Source organism: Tamandua tetradactyla, chromosome 4 (genome assembly GCF_023851605.1).
Source record: "Tamandua tetradactyla isolate mTamTet1 chromosome 4, mTamTet1.pri, whole genome shotgun sequence".
Taxonomy (NCBI): Eukaryota; Metazoa; Chordata; class Mammalia; order Pilosa; family Myrmecophagidae; genus Tamandua; species Tamandua tetradactyla.
In genome coordinates, this window is record NC_135330.1 from 59164475 (window position 1) to 59183348 (window position 18874).

Consider the following 18874-nt stretch of genomic DNA (forward strand, 5'->3'; position numbering starts at 1 on the left):
AAAAAGAATGTTGTAATAAGATTGCAAAGTTGGATACAAAATGGTTAATGTCCTACAGGACAACAATACTGTAAACTTTGGCTTTCTCTTTTCTACCAGATGAAAATGACTTGCAATTGATCAATTTCTTACAAGTTAACATCTAAATTTACAGACTAAGTCAAACATCCACGGAAGTATATACTACACAGTGAACCCTAGCTTAAACCATGAACTAAAATCAATAGCACAATTACAAAAAAAGAGTATTCTCATTAATTGTAACAAATACTCCACACCAATGCAGGCTTTTAATAGTAGGATGGTGTATGAGAATACTGTGTTTTATGCCTGACTGCTTGCCAACCTACAACTTCTCTGAGAAAGAAAAATGCTACCCAATAAAAAAAGTAAGTCAAACAAAGCCATCTTCTCTAAAACATCTGACAATCCTAGAGCTGTTAGACAGTGCTCTAGGATGAATTTCGAAAAGCATGCAGTCATCTTTTTGCCTCGTTTCCAAATTCTGGATAATTTTTCTTAAGAAGCCATCCTAGAAATACCTGGAATTTTGCAAACACCCTACTCTTCCCTAGCTCCTTCAATGGAAGAGCTTTCTCTCTGTGCCTGATATGCACCTCTGTCCTTCCTCCAGCCTAATTCCTACGCTGACCTGGCTGACTTTCCTCCTCCGAGCCCCCCTCCCCACCCCATGTCTGTTGGGGCACTTCTTCCGGCTCCAGCAGCCCTCCAGGTTTTCCTCCACCCAGCATCTTGGCCCGCCAGCGCTGGGATCAGTTTGCTTGAGAGCCCCGGTGAGAAGCTTATGGGCTTCCGTAAGGTGGGAACTGTCGTGGTTTTTTTTTCTTTTAGGTATCCCAGTGTCTAGCCCTGTGTCTGTCACCCTGTAAAGTGTAATTTATGTTTGCTGAATAAACCGAATGAGGTGCTGGCTAGATTGTCCCTTCCAGGCTTTCCATTTATGGAATGTTGCCACGGTTATCCATTCTCTTTCTCTCCCTCCACTGCCTGGGGAGAAGCAAAGCAGCTTTCCACCCCCCCAGCCCTTGCACTGAGAGGGTTTGGTTGTAGGATCTTTGTCCTACTAAAGTGGTCCTGGGAAGCTTGGCGCTGGCTAAGGGATCACAATAGGATGCATTTGGTAGGATTTTCAGGCCTCCGTGCCTTTCCCCTGGGCGCTTTGGGATTGGGAGTTCTTTCATTTTAGGGAAGGGCTGTCCCTTAGAAACATAAAGAGCTGGATTGTATGGTAATTTTCTCTTTACATATCTGCCTGGGCCTCCTGTGGATGCATCTTTGTAATTTTAGCATCTTTTATTCTTGGCTTCCTTAATTAAATAAGCCCCAGACCCTCCAGAGTTTCTAAGGAGGAGACATTTTATTGTTGGGAAGTAATTGCCTGACCTCACACCCTCACTTCATGGGTTCTCTTTATTGTTGCCCCTTTCCTGGCCAGCGGAAGGCTGGCTGCTTCCTTTAGAGCCACGGCCTCATCTGGGATAGACTATTCCATCAATATCCTATAGCACAGATGGAAAAAAAATGAATAAAGGCACAACAAAAGAAATAAGAGTAACACCAAACGAGATCATTTGGCTGACAAGATAGGGCTTCTATCTTGGGTTGTCTAGGGCTCCCAGGTCTAGGGTGACTATAGAATTTATCCTTTAAATGGGACACTCTGGAGGGTGAAAGGGGGTGCTATTAATTTTCATGATGAAACAACGGCTTAAACCACTGCCCTGGGCACTCTGGGATGTACAGTCGGCCAGGCCTCTTTCACAGGCACGGAAGCCCCGAGAAATGTCACCCAAAGAGCTCCTTTCTTCCATGCATTCATTCCACAAATGCTTACTCTTGCTTCTGCTGGGAAGCCAAGAGGTCCGTGGTTTCAGGTAAAGTCTAGTGGGAGAGATGGGCAACTCATCACAAATGTGTCTGAGCGCTTGCGATAAGCATCAAGAAAGCGGAAGCAGAGTGGTATGGGAGCAAGAAAAACAGGACCTCACTCTTTCTGGACAGAGGCTTGGTCTTAGCCTCTCCAGAGACCTAAAGCTCAGAAGTTGGGCTCAATGCAGTGAGGAGGAGTAGTTAACTGGCTAAGAAAAGGTTTGAAGGGAGCAGAGAAGAATGTTCTAGTTAGAAAACAAACAAAAAACCTGTAGAAGCACAGGAAGGACAGAGCGCATTGTTTTTAGGAGTAATCCGAAATTCCTGCCTTTACTTCTGCATGCCCTTCCTCTCAATCCAATCCCGAGCCCTCAGCTTCTGGAAGAGCCCCCCCTGCCCCCACCCCGCCCCTATTACCACCATTAACCATTTTGGCTGGAGGGCTTTGGTCACTGGTTTTCAGCAAAGCCTGCTAAATGAAAGCCAGGAAGGACTCTGTTCTGTGATGTAAATGCAGGGCTTAGAACTTTGGTTTATTGGTATGAATATCAGTTATCTTATTATATTGCAATAATTTTATCTTCCAAAAAATTAAGCAAACATCGCTACCTGCCAGACATTGTATCTGAGTTACAAATCATTTCATTTAACCATCACAACAATCCTGGGAGATAGATATTCTCATCTTGGGTTTACAGATGACTCTCAGTGAGGCCAGAAACTTGCCCAAGAGCTCAGAGCTGACCAGGAGAGAGCTGAGACTTGCCAGGTTGACCCATTCCTCTGAATTCTCTAAATTCCACCCTATTAGTCACAATGCTACCTATAGTCAGGAAAGGTTCAGCTTTATTCATAATCTGGCCTCTGAGAGCTGACTCAGTCACCCATGGGAACTAGCAGGGACCCTGGGTTTCTCCCGGAGTGGACAGCAGAGAGGAGTTCCTGGTAATCCCCGCAGTTTGCTACCTCCAGCAGGGCACCCTGGAGAGTCGTAGGAAATACTAGCCCAGGCATCCCACCTCTCCAGGGTGGGACTGCTCTTCCAGCCGGGCACGTCCAGCCCGGTGACGTCACACCACCGGGCAGGGCTTCCCGGGATTGGTGACGCCCCGGTGACGTCGGGGAGGCGGAGGGACCTCCTGCCTCCTTGTCCCCGGGCAAGTCCCGGGCTGGCCTGCCTCTTTAGCGGTTATTGTCATTATTAATTTCTCTCGGAGCCCTTTCCCAGTAGGGGGTGGCGTCGTACGGGGCCAGGAAATGGCTCTGGAAGTTCTATTTCTGACTCTAGGCTCTGACCCCTTAGCTCAAGAGATCCGAGGACGCTAAAGCGCTGTGTGTCTCTAGACGACTCACTCGTCCTCTCTGGGCATCTCTAGGCCGCAGCCTCCTAACGCAATCGAATGAAGAGGCTGGAGTAGAGATTTCCATGGACTCTTTCCAGAGTCCCCGAGGAGACCTGGGTCTGAGTGTATCGCCTCTCTGCGGCCATGCCCCTCTCCACCCCCTTCCACCCCACTCCCTGCCCTATCCTTCGCCCCCTCTCTAGTCCCCAGAGGCCGCCGCCGAGCGAGAACGTGACTCACCCACCTCCCGGCACCCAGTTTCAGTCTCGCCCCGCCCCCGCCCCGAGCCTTCCATTTGCTGTTTACTCCCGGGAGCAGGTGCACGCGGGTCACCCCAGCGCGGGAGGGAGAGATAGGCTCTGGGTCTGGGGCGGCTGGCGCACGGCCTGGCCTCGCCTCCCAAGGCCGGTTCTGGGGGGCCCCCAGCAAGTGAGGGGTTTGGGTGGCTAGAAGCCGCCTGGAAGCGAACCTACACGCACACACCGCCACAAACTCCCCCCCAGCCCAGGTCCGCCTCTCCCCGGGGGCCCCAGCTTTCAGCCCTCCACCCCGCCCAGCTGCTGAAGCCTCGGCTATCTGCCTCTAATCTCTTCCCCGGAGTCTTCCGGCCTCCCGTGGTTGTCGGCGGTTTCAGTTGTCATTCACCGGCTGCCCCGAGAGCAGTCCCGGCTCCACCCTCAGCCCGAGGCCACCAGGGGAACGCTCAGCATGCCTGCAGAGGGGGAGGGCGCCCTGAGGGGGGTGGGGGGTGGGGACTGGGCTGGAGGCAGCCAAATGAAATCTGGATGGAGATGTGAAGTTGGTGGAAAGAAGAGCTCTTGGGAAGCCCGAAAATATGGTGAAGGACACCTGATTGTGAATCCAGAAACTTGACTTTTAGTCCTGGCACCAGCTACCTCCCTTTTCAATGACTTTGGGTATGATTTTGCCCTCTCGGTGCCTCAGTATCTCCATCTGTACAAGGGCAGGAGTTCAGTTGGATGAACCAAGAGTTGTTCTAACCCTGGCAATCCGTGGTTTCCTCTGTTGTGCTGGGCCACCAGTGCCCGACTCTCCCATACACCCACCCACCTCCTGCATCTCCTTAAGGGAAGAAAAGAGAGAACCTTTTCTTGTTGGCTGTCAAGGAATGGGTTTGCAAACCCTTTTGTGAGGCTGCCCAAGGCAGCCTAGGAACTCTCTTCTGAGGTGTCCAAGGGGGCCTGCCCCTCCTCCGGTCCAGGCTCCAGACCACAGAGCAGACAACAAAGCCAGGCAGGTGGAAAATTCCCTCTGGCCCTCTGCCCAGACACCCTGGAAGGCAGCTGCGCTAGCCTGGGCGGGCAAGAGCAGGGAGTTCAGGGTCCTGGCCGGCAGCCACGGGGAGCTGGCAAAAGGCCTGCCAAGGCGCCCCCAGCACAAACCCCGGTCTGGCCCCTGATTCAGAAGTTACACTCTGCTGCTGTGGGCAGGCAGTGGGGAGGAGGGATGAGGGGGGAAACGTCTGGTTATTTCTCTGCTGAAATCTTGGAGCTTCTCAGAAGTTGGAGCCCTGAGTCTAGAGGATTGCACGAGCTCCCTCCAGTTTACCCTGAGCTGACTGGTCCCCGGGAATCTGATGAAAGACTGGGGCTGCAGCTGTTTTTGTGGACAGGTAGAAGAGAGATTTGCTAAGTTCTGTAGGGGGTAAATGTCCCTGCACCTGCTGGGCTCCTGCTGGCTGCAGTCCCAGCCCGTGACCTTGGGCAGTGCATATCTTCCTCAAGGTCTTGCTTTGCCCATCCCTACCACAGAGCTAGCCTTCTGGGCCCTGCCCTCCTGTAAGGACAAGAAGCCACGCCCATGAAGGGACTGGGAAAAGTGGAAAGGTCTGTGTGTACATGTGATGCGAGTCTAGGAGGCAGAAACCCGTCCCATGGCCTACATGTCTGGCAATCTCTCATGTCTGAAAAGCCAGGGCAGGGGACGCCTTCCTCTTGCCTCTGACCTCCTCTCTGCCCACACCCTTGGAAAAAGATTGTGAGGTTACCATAGTGTCATTTGCCTGCCCATCTTACTGGAGGTCTTTCCCAGATCCTGACTGTTTTCAAGCTGTCTGTCAGTTCAGGTGTATCTTTGGAAACTGAGGAAGCCTCTTTGTGGCTTTGCCGGGTCACAGCCAGCCAGCTAGCCTCTCAAATCACTCCCATCGCCGGTGCCATTGGGCATGGGAGGGCCGAGCGTCAGGGTGTGGTGAGGTCAAGGTGAGCCCACACTCTTGCTGCTGGGAAAGCTATCCAAAGGGCATGCCCCACTGACCCGGAGTCAGCAGCCTGCGAGCGTCATTGCCCATACAGGGAACACTGTCCGTCTGGGCCAGCAGGAGAAGGGCCTAAAGATAAGGCAGGGCATGAACCCGGCTCCATGACAGCCAATTAGCTCTGCTCCGGGAACCCAACTGCTGTGACTCACTGACAGCCAATCAGGAGGCCCTGGGCCAGATACCTTTTTCAGCCAGACACACCTGTGAACTTGCTCGCCATCTGTTGGGCCACACCCCTGTCCCCAACCATTTTAGAAGAAAAGAGAAATCTCTGTGTAGCTGCATGTGGAGCCCTCTGTAAGTGTGATGTGGCGGTGGGTGCACACTAACATCATTTGCGCACAGACACACAATACACACACACACAAGTGCTTGAATTTGTACCTGCCCAGATGAAAATGGACCCACTCTTAGCCTTGCTCCTCCTTGCCTCCACCATCTCCATTCTCTTCCATCTCCTCGGTCAGAGACTGACAAGAGAATAAAGGTTCAGGATCAGGGTATCGTCACAGACCTGAGTCTGTCTCTGTGATGTCCGGTCCCAGCTTTCTATGAACTATTAGGCCAACAGTGGTTGAGAAATCTCCCCCTCTAAGATACCCCTTACCTCTGGAAAAAAAAAAGAATTGAGGTTCCTCCATAGAGGCTCCCCTGGGAGCCCTGGGACTTGAGGGGGACTGACAACTTTCCTAGGCAAAGTCCAATTTTATAGAGGAGGGCCCAGCCCGAGGCAGGTGCAGGATTTGCAAGTTCCAGGAGACAGGTCAGGCCTTGGCACCATGGGCCTGCCCCTGGAGAATTCCCCAGGATGGCCTCCCCATCCCCCTACTCCCCCCCCCCCCCCCCGCCCCCCACCAGGAGTATGGTAGATCAGGCCTGGCCTGAGGAAGTCCTGAAGGAGGGACAATGTGCTGTGCTGTCCTCCCACCTTTCCTACCCCGGGACCTGCCTGAGTGCTGGGAGATCTGGCATCTCATTCCTCTCCTGGGGGAGAAACGGGCTGAGCCAGAGGGTTGAAGCTGAAGTTAGTTTATAGGCACTGGAGCTCTGGGCTGTGCTCCAGAGGGACTTCAACAAAGGGTGAGGGGGACAATTTAAATCTGTCTTTGTGTAAACGTGAAAGGGTCAGAAGGAACCCACACCCACATTTCCATGTCCTCCGGATGCAGGGTGCGTGCCCTGCCAAGTACTGGGTCCTCACATACGGCCTGGATTCCAGCCTGGCACTCCTTCAGCCTAGCCTGCTGGAACAAAAACAACAGCTAATATTTATGTAGTACATACTTGGTGTCAGGAATTGTGCTAGGCATGGGGGAGACAGTGAGCAAGGTACCTGTGCCCCTGCAGTTTGCTCTCCTGTAGGGTAGCTTCACCAAACAGTGCCACCCAGAGCCCACCCTCACAGCCACAGGAGCTAAATCCTAGCAAAAACTACCAACAATTCTGAGAGCAAGCCCCGCGGCAGGCACCACAGACAGGACTTCTGTGCTGGGTTTAGAAGGGAGAGAAAAGGAATGAAGCTCAAGAAGATTCGGAAGGGGCCGAAATTTGATTCCTTCAGCCAAGAATAACCAGAGCAGTTTTGCCTGTGGGCAGAAGTTGTTCTAGTCATCCACAGGTCAAGTCTCGCCCAAGTTCTTGGGCAGCTGGTTTGGCCCTGCCTCTTCCAGGGAACAGAGTTGGGGCTGTGCTTCCAGGGCTGGGCAGGTCTGAGGTGGGGGTGGAGTCTCTGGGTCTATCTTTGGTCTCCTTTGCATATGGGGAATTTCCTCCATCTTTCCTACAGGGAGGTACACCGGGGACCTTTGACCCTCTCCCTTTGAAGCACTCTTGGCTTCTTCTCCCCCTCTAATCTGGAACAATGGCTAAGGTAGGCAGTGAATTCTTCACTCTAGGAGGGGAAGAGGAAACCCAGAAATCCCTTCCCAGGTGCCTTCGAGGCCTGGGGTCTTGGCAGCATGGCCCGGAGTCCCTCAGCCATCTGAGTAGGGGCCACGTGGCTGGACTGGCTGCACGTCAGTTTCAAAGGGCTCCCAGCACAGGAGTTTCAGGGGGGGCGAACGCTGGAGGAGGGTCCAGGGGCGTATAAAGGGTGCTTTTAGGGGCCAGGGGAATGAGGCAAGTCCAATGGAGGTAGACAGAAGAACAGAGGGAGAGAAGAAGGGAACTGACAGTTATTAAGAACTCATTCTGTGCTGAGACTGCCATTTATTATTTCATTTAATCTTCAGACAACCTTTTGAGGCACACATTATTAATCTCATTTATAATTAAAAATTTTTTTTGAGCTTCCAAGAGACATTTAACCTAGAGACAAGTTGAATAACTTGTCCAAGCCTACACAGGTAGGAAGTGAGGAAACGAAAATTTGTGAGACTCCAGTTTCTTGCTATGTTCAGGAGAACCCATCAGCTCCAGAGAAAGGGAGGAAGGGGCGCCATATTTGGTCCAGTTATCTTTTGCCACAACACCCACCCAATCTTGGCCCCTCCAAAGGCTGCCCAGGAAGCTCTGCCTCTGGAAGGGTTAACCCCTCCTCCCTGGGTCTGCGGTGCACACAGCATTCCTTTGCGCTGAGCCCAGGCTGGCAGCTTGTGGCAGGACAACACGGCAAGATAGCAGAAAGGACATGACCAGGGCACCTGGCAATGAATAATTTGCTTGTCCCGGCCCTACTGTCCTAAGGCTGTGTGGTGTGGGATCAGAAAGGAAAAATGGAGCCTTGTATTGCCGCCTGAGGGCAAGGGGCTCCAGTGAGAAGGCCGGCCAGCTGGGGAAGCAGGACCCCAGAACTTCGTCCAGAACTTTCTTCATCTCCCAGATACAGCCACCACTTAAACAGAAACTGCATCAGCTCGCCCCACCTCCTTTTGGCTGCAGCCAAACATAACAGCAGCAACCAAGGGCGTGGCTCAGCCCAAAGATTTCACCCCAACCTTCCTCAGCCACCCCAGCCTTCTGAACCACATCAGGACTCCAGAGGCCTCTCCAGCCTGCCCTCCAGCTGCCTGACTACAGGTTCCCATACAGGAATCCCCCACAGTGTTGAGGACTCAAGGGGCCCTGTGCCTGGGGGCGGGGGAAATGTGAAAAGACAGAGAGTTGTCCTCCATGGGTTTCTTGGGCTCCTCCAGCCTCCTCCCACCCCGACCCAGCTCTTTAGTTGCCTGGTCTTGTGAGTTCAGGGGCCGGACTCTTCTCTCCCAGCTGGATGGCTCCACCCAGTTCTTTGACTCTTCCTAGAATAAATCTTTCCTCCCCATAGGCCATCTTTCTGCGTGGAACTTCTGCCCCACTTCCTTTCTGCCAGACTAGCTCCCTCACTTCCATCCAAATTCTACTCCTGAGGTAGTTTCTTCTAAGACTTCTGCTTAGGACACCTTCTTTGACTCATTCAAGCCAGTTTTGGTTGTCCTCAGACATGCCTGCCCTGTTGTCCATCCCCACACCCCCATACCTGTGGCTGGGCCTGCCTCTGCTCCTTCTTGGATTTGATTTTATGTCTGCTCACCATGTCTCATGCCTGGGTCCTGTGTGTGCGTATTCTTCAAGGGTCAAAACCAGGAGCAGCGGGTAGATGTTCTTCCTGGGGTCTAATTTCTAATCTGGGAACAGCTCCCACATTGTTGTGGCTATCTGAAGTCAGGATAGGCTACCTGAAAGGTAGTGACCTCCCTGTCAATGGAGGGGTTCAAACAGTGACTGGTTGTTCTTTAGTAACAAATATTTGTGAGTACCAATTATGTGCCTGGCATATAACAGACACTCAGTAAACATTTGTTAAACAAAGACTCACATGATTTACGCCACTCATTCAGTATGATGTATCTCATACAAATTTGAGATTTTATTCTGATGTGGCTAGCCTGTTGCGTCCTGATAGGCCAGTTTCTATAGTGGTTCTGGTATTGAAAGGGTCCTAGTCTAGGGGGCAGTCTTTTGGTAAATAGGAGAGGATCCCCACTCTCTCTCTTTATCTGGGCTTTGTTTATTTATTCTATTTTTTATTAAAAAATATTTCCCAAACAAATACCACTCCCCTTTCTCCTCACCCTCCAACCTCTGGTAACCTCCAGTCTACTTTCTGTGAATTTGCTATTTCTAGTCATCTCTTATAAATGGTATTGTACAATATTTGTCCTTTGTGCTTTGCTTATTTCACTGAGCATGTTTTCAAGCTACTTCCATGTCACGTCATGTCTCATAGCTTCATTCTCTCTTATGGCCCAATAATATTCTATTGGGTATATACACCACGTTTTGCTTATCCATTCATTTGTTGATGGACATTTGGATAGCTTCCACCTTCTGGCTATTGTGAACAATGCTGCTATAAACATTGGTGTCTAAGTATCTCTTTGAGACTCTTTATAACTCTCTTTGGATAGATACCTTGAAGTGGAGTTGCCAGGTTATATGGTAATTCTATATTTAACTTTTTGAGGATCTGCCATGTTGCTTTCCACAGTGGCTGCACCATTTTACCTTCCCACTAACAATTTCTCCAACATTTGTGATTTTATTTTATTATTTTTTTAAGTAATAGCTATCCTTGTGGGTGTTAAATGTTATCTCATTTTGATTTTGATTTGCGTTTCCTTAATGGCCAATGATACTGAGCATTGTCTGGACTTCAGAGAGTAGACCTCTACAGGTGAACTCCATCTGGTGCTGGGGGCCAGCTGGGAACTACAAATGGAGGGACTCTGTGATCTGGAAGGTAGGATGACATCTGGTAGGCCAGGTTGTCCAGGTCCTTGCAGTGTTTATATATTTATTTTGCTTTGGCATCTTTGAGCCTTTCCTTGCATTTGAACACTGCAACCAGACTTGCCTTAGCTGTGGTATTGGATAGTAAGGAAGAGTGGTGGGATTGTGTTTGGGACATAAGAGCATTCTGGGGGAGTTGGCTGGGGAAAGAGAAATGAGAGAGCTTTCTAGAGGAAAGGAGCATGTTGGAGCAGGAGTGGAAGATTGTTGGAAGAAGTCTTTCCAATGACTACCTTGGACGTTTTTCTTTTATGAAAGAAACCAGAAGTTCTCCTTCCCCCATCAAAGGGATTTTGGAACCATCTAACAGGTAAAATTTGGTGAACAATTCTATGTCTCTGCTTATCATGTATTATTATTATTTGTTCTTTTTTTCTTAAAAGCATGTCTCAAGTACATACTGACTGCTGGGCCCTGAGGAGCTGGCCACAAACTCAGTGAGCTGGTGGTCTTTGAGGTCCCCATGGCTGCAGTTTCTTTTCTCTACCCCCTCCCACAAACCCATCCCCAAGTTTGGTCCATTTGAATGCGATGGAATGAACCACTTTACTTGGTGGTTCTCAAACTCCACCATGCCTCAGAATCCTCTGGAGGCATTTCTAAAAACAGACTGCAGGTCCCACTCCCAGAATTTCTGATCCAGCAGGTCTAGGGTGAGCCTGAGAATTTCTAATACATTTCCAAATGCTGCCGGTGTTGCTGATCCTCAGACCACACTTTGAGAACCACTGAGTTATAATGTCAAAATTTTTTTTTTTACTTTTTGTTGTAACATAGTTGCAACTCAAAATTTCCCATTTTTAACCACTTTCAAGTGTACGTTTTAGTAGCATTAGCTACAGTCATGATATAGTTCTACCATCACCAACATCCATTACATCAACTTTTTCATTACCTTAAGCAGAAACTCTGTACCCATTTAGCAATAACTGCCCTTCCTGTCCCCTTTCCACCCCCACCTCTGGTCACTTATATCTACTATCTGTCTCCAAAATTTGGTTCTTCTAGGTATTTCACATGAATGAGATTTCATTTGTCTTTTTGTGTCTGGCTCATTTGATTCAACATGAGGTCTTCAAGGTTCATCCATGTTGTCGCATGCGTCAGAACTTCATTCTGTTTTACTGCTGGATAATATTCCACTGTGGTTGTAGACTACTTTGTTAATCCATTCTCCTGTTGATGGCTATTGGGAAAAATGCTGCTATAAACATCAATTTACAAAAATCTGTTCGAATCCCTGTTTCAATTCTTTAGGTTTATACCAAAAATAGGATTGCCAGGTCCTGTGGTAATTCTATATTTAACTTTTTGAGAAAGGGCCATATTGCTTTTCACAGTGGCTGTACCATTTTAAGTGCCACCAACAATAAATAGGTTATTTCTCTCCATCTTTGTCAACACTTATTATTTTCTTTCTTTCTGTTTTTTTAATAATGACCATCCTAGTTGGTGTGAAGTGGTACCTCACTGTGCTTTTGATTTGCATTTCTTTGATGACCAGTAATGTTGAGCTTCATTTCATGTGCTCACTGGCCATTTGTTTATCTTCTCTGCAGAAATGCTTATCCAAGTCCATTGCCTGTTTTTGTGTTTGTTGTTGTTGTTGTTTTTAGTGACATGGATGTTTTATTTTTATTTCACAAAATTGCAGTCTTTAATTTTTCATATTTGCATTACGCAAGAAGAAAAACTATGTTTTTGAGATTTTTTAAAATTCAGGCATCATGGAAAAAATATAATTGCATATTTTATAATAGAAAGCCCACTATTTAATATGAAGAAAGAAATAATAGCCCAGGATTTGCTCTGGAGAAAAAAATAAAGGTAGAATACTAATGACTTTTGTTTTTATTTGAGGTGATGGGGAAATATTTATTGAGTGTATAATCAAGGCTCAATGAAAAGAGACTGCACCTTCAAAAAATACTTACAACTGACTACTATAGATCAAGGTGTGAAAAGCTAGCCTGCCAACTTTTTTTTCTTTTTTTAACTTTTTTTTATTGTATAGTATAACATATATACGAAGCAAAGAAATAAAATAGCAATAGTTTTCAAAGCACTCTTCAACAGTAGTTACAGGACAGAGCCCAGAGTTTGTCATGGCTATCATACGATCCTCTCATATTTTTCCTTCTATCTGCTCCAGAATATAGGAGGCTAGGGGGTGTAAATACTTTTTTATCATCACAATCAACTTTCTTTTTCTTCTATTTTTGTGAACAATAACATATATTCAAAAAAAGCTATACATTTCAAAGCACAGCACCCCAATTAGTTGTAGAACATATTTCAGACTTCGACATGGGTTACAATTTCACAATATTAGGTTTTTACTACTAACTTCTCTAAAATACTGGAAACTTTTTAAAAGAGATATCAATTTAATGATTCAGCATTCATATTCATTTGTTAAGTCCTATCTTCTATGTATAATTCCACCATCACTTTTGATCTTTCCATACCTCTCTTTAGGGTTGTTTGGGCTATGGCAATTCTAAAATTTTGCTATTGGGAGGGTCTGTCATTAATACGGGGTAGGGAGATGGAACTAGCTTCTGGAGAGGCTGGGCTAGGTTTCAGGATTTATCTGGACCAGGGATCCATCCAGAGGTTGTAGGTTTTTGGAAAATTACTCTAGTGCCTGGAAGGAACCCTCATGAAATGTTATATATTGTCCTAGGTGTTCTTTAGGATTGGCTGGAATGGTCCTGGTTGGGGGTTGGCAGGCTATGATAAGTAGCAAGATCTACCCGAAGCTTGCATAAGAGCAACCTCCAGAGTAGCCTCTCGACTCTATCTGAACTCTTTCTGCCACTGATACTTTATTAATTACACTTCTTTTTCCCCATTTGGTCAGGATGTAATTGTTGATCCCACAGTACCAGGTCTGGATTCATCCCTGGGAGTCCTCTCCTACGTCACCAGGGAGACTTTCACCTCTGGATGTCACGTCCCAAGTAGAGCAGAGGGCAATGCTTTCACTTGCAGAGTTGGGTTAGAGAGACTGAGGCCACATCTGAGCAATACCAGAGGTCCTCCAGAAGTAACTCTTAGGTATGCCTATAGGTAGTCTAAGTTTCTCGGCTACCTACAGAACCTTCACAAGAGTAAGCCTCATGATCGAGGGCATGGCCTATTGATTTGGATGTCCCTAAGGTTTGACACAGTAACAGGAGATTCCCTGATGGTAAGGTTAATAGTTCCATATTCTTTCTCCCCTCCCTCAGGGGACTTTGCCAATACTTTTTTATTGTACTCAAGGGATGCTAATAATCTATACAGGATTAAAGGACCTCTTTCTTATTCTGTGCTTTCTGTGTTTCAGTTGTTCAAATGAACTATACAGATAGGTTGAATTAGATTATGCATTACAGAAAATGTCAGTTCCAGATCAAATGAACCTTTCTTCCATTGGTCTCAGAGAGTATGTGTGGTTCTAAAATATAGACACTGCTTCCTTTCCCTCATATTCTGAACTACTGTAACCCCAACCTGTTCGGTTATTGCCTGTTTTTTCAGTTGGGTTGTCTGTTGTAGAAGACAATGCCTTCATAATGAATTACGTTTTATTTTGATAACATCCTTTTGAGACCTCAGGCCCCAGATTATCCTCCTCACCTTTTACTGAGAAGAAAAATGACAGGCAGGGCATAGAGAATCCATGACTTCGTGGCACCCTGTTCTTTCCTTCCATGTCCTTTGTCACATTCAGCATGATACTTACTATTTGGGCTTTAGCCTTTTTCTTTTTAAAATTTTTAAAATTAATTTTAAATTAAAAAAATATGACAACAAAGAAACACAAACATTATTAATATATAATCACTCCGTTCTACATATATAATCAGTAATTCACAATATCATCACATAGTTGCATATTCATCATCATGATAATTTCTTAGAACATTTGCATCAATTTAGAAAAAGAAATAAAAGATAACATAAAAAGAAATAAAATGAAAACAGAAAAAAAAATTCTACATACCATACATACCCCTTACCCCTCCCTTTCATTGATCACTAGCATTTCAAACTAAATTTATTTTAACATTTGTTCCCCTTATTATTTAATTTTATTCCATATGTTCTACTCATCTGTTGACAAGGTAGTTAAAAGGAGTGACCTGTTTGTTTTTATTTTCATTTCTCAAACAAGGAGTACTCTCATTCCAAAGGCAGTTACACCTGAAAGGTGCGTGTTCTTTTTAACAGCATCCAGGACTGTTCTGTTGAATTTTAAAATGAAAAAATATATATTTTTCTTCTTTTGACGAAATAAAGTACATAGGGATTAGGTATGATTGGATGTATTTCTAAAGTGTCCAGGCAGAGATGAGTTTGTAGGGCTCTGGCAGAACCGGACTCATTCAGGGAGAGCTTGGTGATGACGGCAGGGTGGGGGGGTGGAGAGGACCTGCCGTTGGGGCGCGGTTTGGACGTTTAGCCTCCTTCACTTGCAGATGATGCGTTCCAGGAGAGCAGCGATCAGGCCTGGGTGTTCATGTTGTTTCCAGAGTGCCTGGGGCATTGCTGGCGCATAGTAGGTGCTCAACAGGAATCTGTAAAATGAGTGAAATAGTGATTACTGACATCCCAGGGCTGCTAGTGGCAGAGGTGGGACCAGGTCCCAGATCCCCCAACTTTTAGATGCCACCCTTCTCAGGAGTGACCCTTTGCCTGTCCTCCACCCTTCTCAGGAGTGACCCTTTGCCTGTCCTCCAGAACAGGGTCCTCATGCCAGAGCCTGGTGCACAGAGGAGAGCTGGCACAGTGGACCTGGTGGGCTTGGAGTGTGCCACACTCCCCCAGCCCTCGTCTGGTGCCAGCGCAGGCCAGACGGATGTCCCTGTTCAGACCTGGAACCTGGAAGGGGGAAGGAATTGTCTCAGAACCTGCTCTCCTGTCTCTGGGATCTCTCTGTGCTTCAGTTGCATTATATGTAAAATGAAGATAATAATAGTAGGCTATTTTATAAGGTTGTTTTGGGAATGAAATGAGTTACCTTTGCCAAAAGCTAATGCTTTGTATAGTGCTTACTATGTGCCAGACATTGTTTTAGGGATTTACATAGATAATTTATTTTATCCTCACAACATCCTATGAAGTAATTGTTGCTATTATCCCCAATTTACAGATGAGGAAACTGAGGCTCAGAGAGAGAGGTTAAGTACTTGACCAAGGTCACATACACAGCTACTAAATGGCAGAGCCAGGAATGAATTAAATCCAGGCTGTCTGGTTCCAGAGTGCCTGAGGGCCCTCAGAGACCACTTGCTCTGGAAAAGGAGTGTGGCCTGCCTGGGGTCACAGGGCAAGGGAGGGACAGAGCTGAGACTGCGACATAGGTCTCAGTCTCAACTCCCATTTATTGAACTGACTCCAACTGCCATTTATTGAACACTTACTAGGTCCTAGCACTTGGTGCTCTGCTGATTTCCTAATTAGCCCCCACAACAGCTCTATGGGGAAGGTGCTATTTAAAAGTTGCATTTTTCAGTTGGAGAAACTGAACGCCTTGCCACACGGCTGAAGCATGACAGAGCTGGGCCCGGGACATGGGTCTGACCCCTGAGTCTGTGCTTTCCACTGGACTGCTCTCAAACGGCAAGGGCCCTCCTGCTCCAGCTCCGAGAGCGCGCTCAGCTGGAGAGTACACGGCAGCTAGAACGCATTCAATAAACACTGGCTCTGCTTCTCTTCCCGGGCAGGGAATCCACATCGGCCCAGAGGCCCTCACCTCGTTCTGTGCCAGAGCCTCAACCTCTTTCTCAGCCCATACTGCCTAGGTACCTTTTCTGTAGCCAGCACTGGGGAAATTCCCAGGGAGCAGAATGGGGAATTCCTGGGATCACGGAGAGATTCCCAGGGGTTAAGAAAGCCTTAGATTTCTACCTGGCATGTTTTGAAGTAAGTGATTTCTTCAGAGAGAGGAACTTTCCTGCAGCAGAAACAAATAATAAAGGAGGGTTTTGGGGGGACCCGTGGTGGGGGACTTCGGGGGGGGGGTGAAACAGTGGGCACACCCCCACGCACCCCATTTGGTATCAGTCTCTGGGAACCCACTCTGTCATCTCGTCTCAGAACGCCCCCTCGGGCAGCCAGAGAGTCTGTGGGCGGGGCGTGGGCGGGGCGGGATGCGTTGGAAGCGGGAGGTTAAAGGCCTGCTGCCCCGCCCTCCACGTCCATCCCTGAGCATTTGGCTCCACCTAGTGGCCCTGACGTCCCAACTGCCCGAGCAGGAAGGGCCGCGCGGCCCCAGCAGGAGCTGCCCTGCCCGGAGGTCGGCGTCGGTCGTGCACTGTGCACGGTGCGGGGTGAAGTGCGGTGGGGCACATGCCTATGTAGAAAGAGAAGAGAAACACCATTTCCTCGGCCGACCTGTACCTCCCCGTGCTGGCACGCTGACTGTGGCGCACCTCTGATACTGAAACAGGAATGGAACTTGTTGCTGGTCTCTCTGGACTTCAGTTTCCACTTTCAAAAATGAGAGACATTGTAGGTTATTTCTAGGATCTCTTCAAGTGTCAAAATTCTATAGGGCTACACAGAAGAGTGGCTGAGTGATTAAGTCTTTGAATCCCAGCTGCAGTCACCAGCTGTGTTACTTTACCGCCCCGAGCCTCAATTCTTTGCCTTGTAAAATGGGGATAACAATAGAATAAAGATTAAGCATTTAGCGCAGAGTGTGGCAATGTAGTGCGCTCCCAGTAAATAGTGGCAGTGATGCACAAATGATTCTCTTTGGCCAAATAGCCACACCACAAAACAGAGCCGGGTGAGCTTCAGTGACAGCAGCTAAAGTGCCGTGGGCATTTGGATGAAGTAAGGATTTAACTTGCTCTGGGCCAGGTCGAAGGATGTTCCTAGAAGGAGATTTGGGTGCCCCTCTGCAGCTCCTTCAGTCCTTTACCCTGCCTGAGGATGTGGGATGTGGAGGTAGGAGCCCTGGCATCTCCTCTCCAGCATGGGACCAGACTGGTGGTGGCAATGAGAGGGACAGTTGAGTCCTCAGTTGATCTGTCTGCAGTTCTACTGTGACTCTGTCCCCATAAAAAGAATAAAGAAAAAGCAGCTGGATTCTGCAGGCTACTCTTATGCAAGCTTCAGCTAGATATTGCCAGTTACTATGGTTTGCCAAACCCCAGCCAAGACCATTACTGCCAACCCTAAAGAACACAAGGGCTCTATCTGAGATTCTACAAAGGTTCCAGGCACTGTGATTACTTTCCAGAAACCTACAACCTCCAGATAGGTTCTAGGCCAGATAAGTCCTGAAGCCCAGAGAGGGCAGCCTCTCCAGAACATCAGCTTGTTCTGTCACCCTATCCCATATTAACCACAGCCCTTTCCAACATGAAAAAGTTAGAATGGGCAGAGCCCAAATACCTCTAAAGAGTGGGAGAAAGATCAGAGGAGATGGTGGCGTTATGCAGAGAAGGTAGGGTTTAACAAATAGATATGTTAGTCTCCAGTGTCTTGGAGCAGCTAGAAGGAAAAACCTAAAATTCTGGAACTGTAACCCAAACCAAACACTGAAATCTATTCTATAACTGTTGTGATGTGCTTTGAAATGTATCGCTATATATATGTGTGCGTATGTTATTTTTCACAAGAAAAAAAAAAAGAAGCTGGAGGAAAAAAAATTTAAAGGTCAAGGGAGATTCTCTTACCTTGACCTCCTTCTCCACCTTTTTATTCTTGATATTCCTATATTGACACAGCGTGGCGCCCCCTCTGGGCAGGATGGCAGCTCTCTTGGTCAGGAAGTCTTCTAGGAAAGCTGTCTCTAGGAAAGGTTGGAGATCCCCCTTCCCTGGGGCTCCCGTTAATGTTTGCTGACTGACCATTTAGTACCTTCTGATCCCGGCTTGCCAGGTGTAGTTTCTCTTCTTTTTCTAGTCTGGCAGGAGCTGGAGCACATCCACCGGCACTCTCCTCCTTGTTTATTCCATTTCTCCCACGAATGCCCTGGCCTCAGGTCGTCTGTGAGTGTGGGTCTCCTCAGACCTTCGCCTTGCACCCCTTCCCCTGTGCACCCTGCCTCCACTGGAGGCTCTGTGCGCAAGTCCCCACATCTCCGTGTCTCGCTGTGGTCTTTCCAGTAGGCTGCGGGCAGTTCTTTCCTGCATCTCCACGTCCACGTGGAGTTCCATTATGTGATCCAAGTAGAATTTTTACTTGCTCCTTCAATTCCAGGTGTCCTCATTTTTCTCTCACGAGTAAGCGGACTCAGTGTCCACCCAGGGCTGAGGTCGGGCTTGGCTCTTCCCTCCACGCACAGCCAAAGTCATGCCATGCAGCGGCTTTCCTAGAATCTGTGCTTCTCTCCATCGCTCCTAACAGGTCCCCCCGCCTGTGCCTGGAGCAAACTGCTCCAGATTGTTATGTCCCCAGCTGACAACAGGGGTCGCTCTAAGAGAACTTCACTGAGTGTTCTCTGCTTCACACCTTCAGTACTCCAGCTCCTTACTTAGCCTCCAATGCAAAGTCCTCCCCGCCCCTCTGCTGACTTCTCCGGGTTTCTAACCCCAGACCTCCTGGCTCTCTCCCTGCATTCCTGAATTCCAGCCACCTCGATCTACTT

At 47.9% G+C, this 18874-nt stretch overlaps 1 long non-coding RNA gene across 1 annotated transcript; it reads right to left on the reverse strand.

Annotated features, from left to right (window-relative positions):
• On the reverse strand, positions 1–9221 carry LOC143678986 (uncharacterized). Its single transcript, XR_013173511.1, has 4 exons — positions 8972–9221; positions 6661–6755; positions 5899–5984; positions 1–1902 (listed from the first exon to the last, which is right to left on the reverse strand). It is a non-coding gene; the product is annotated as an uncharacterized LOC143678986 (long non-coding RNA).
• Positions 9222–18874: the final 9653 nt, after the last annotated feature.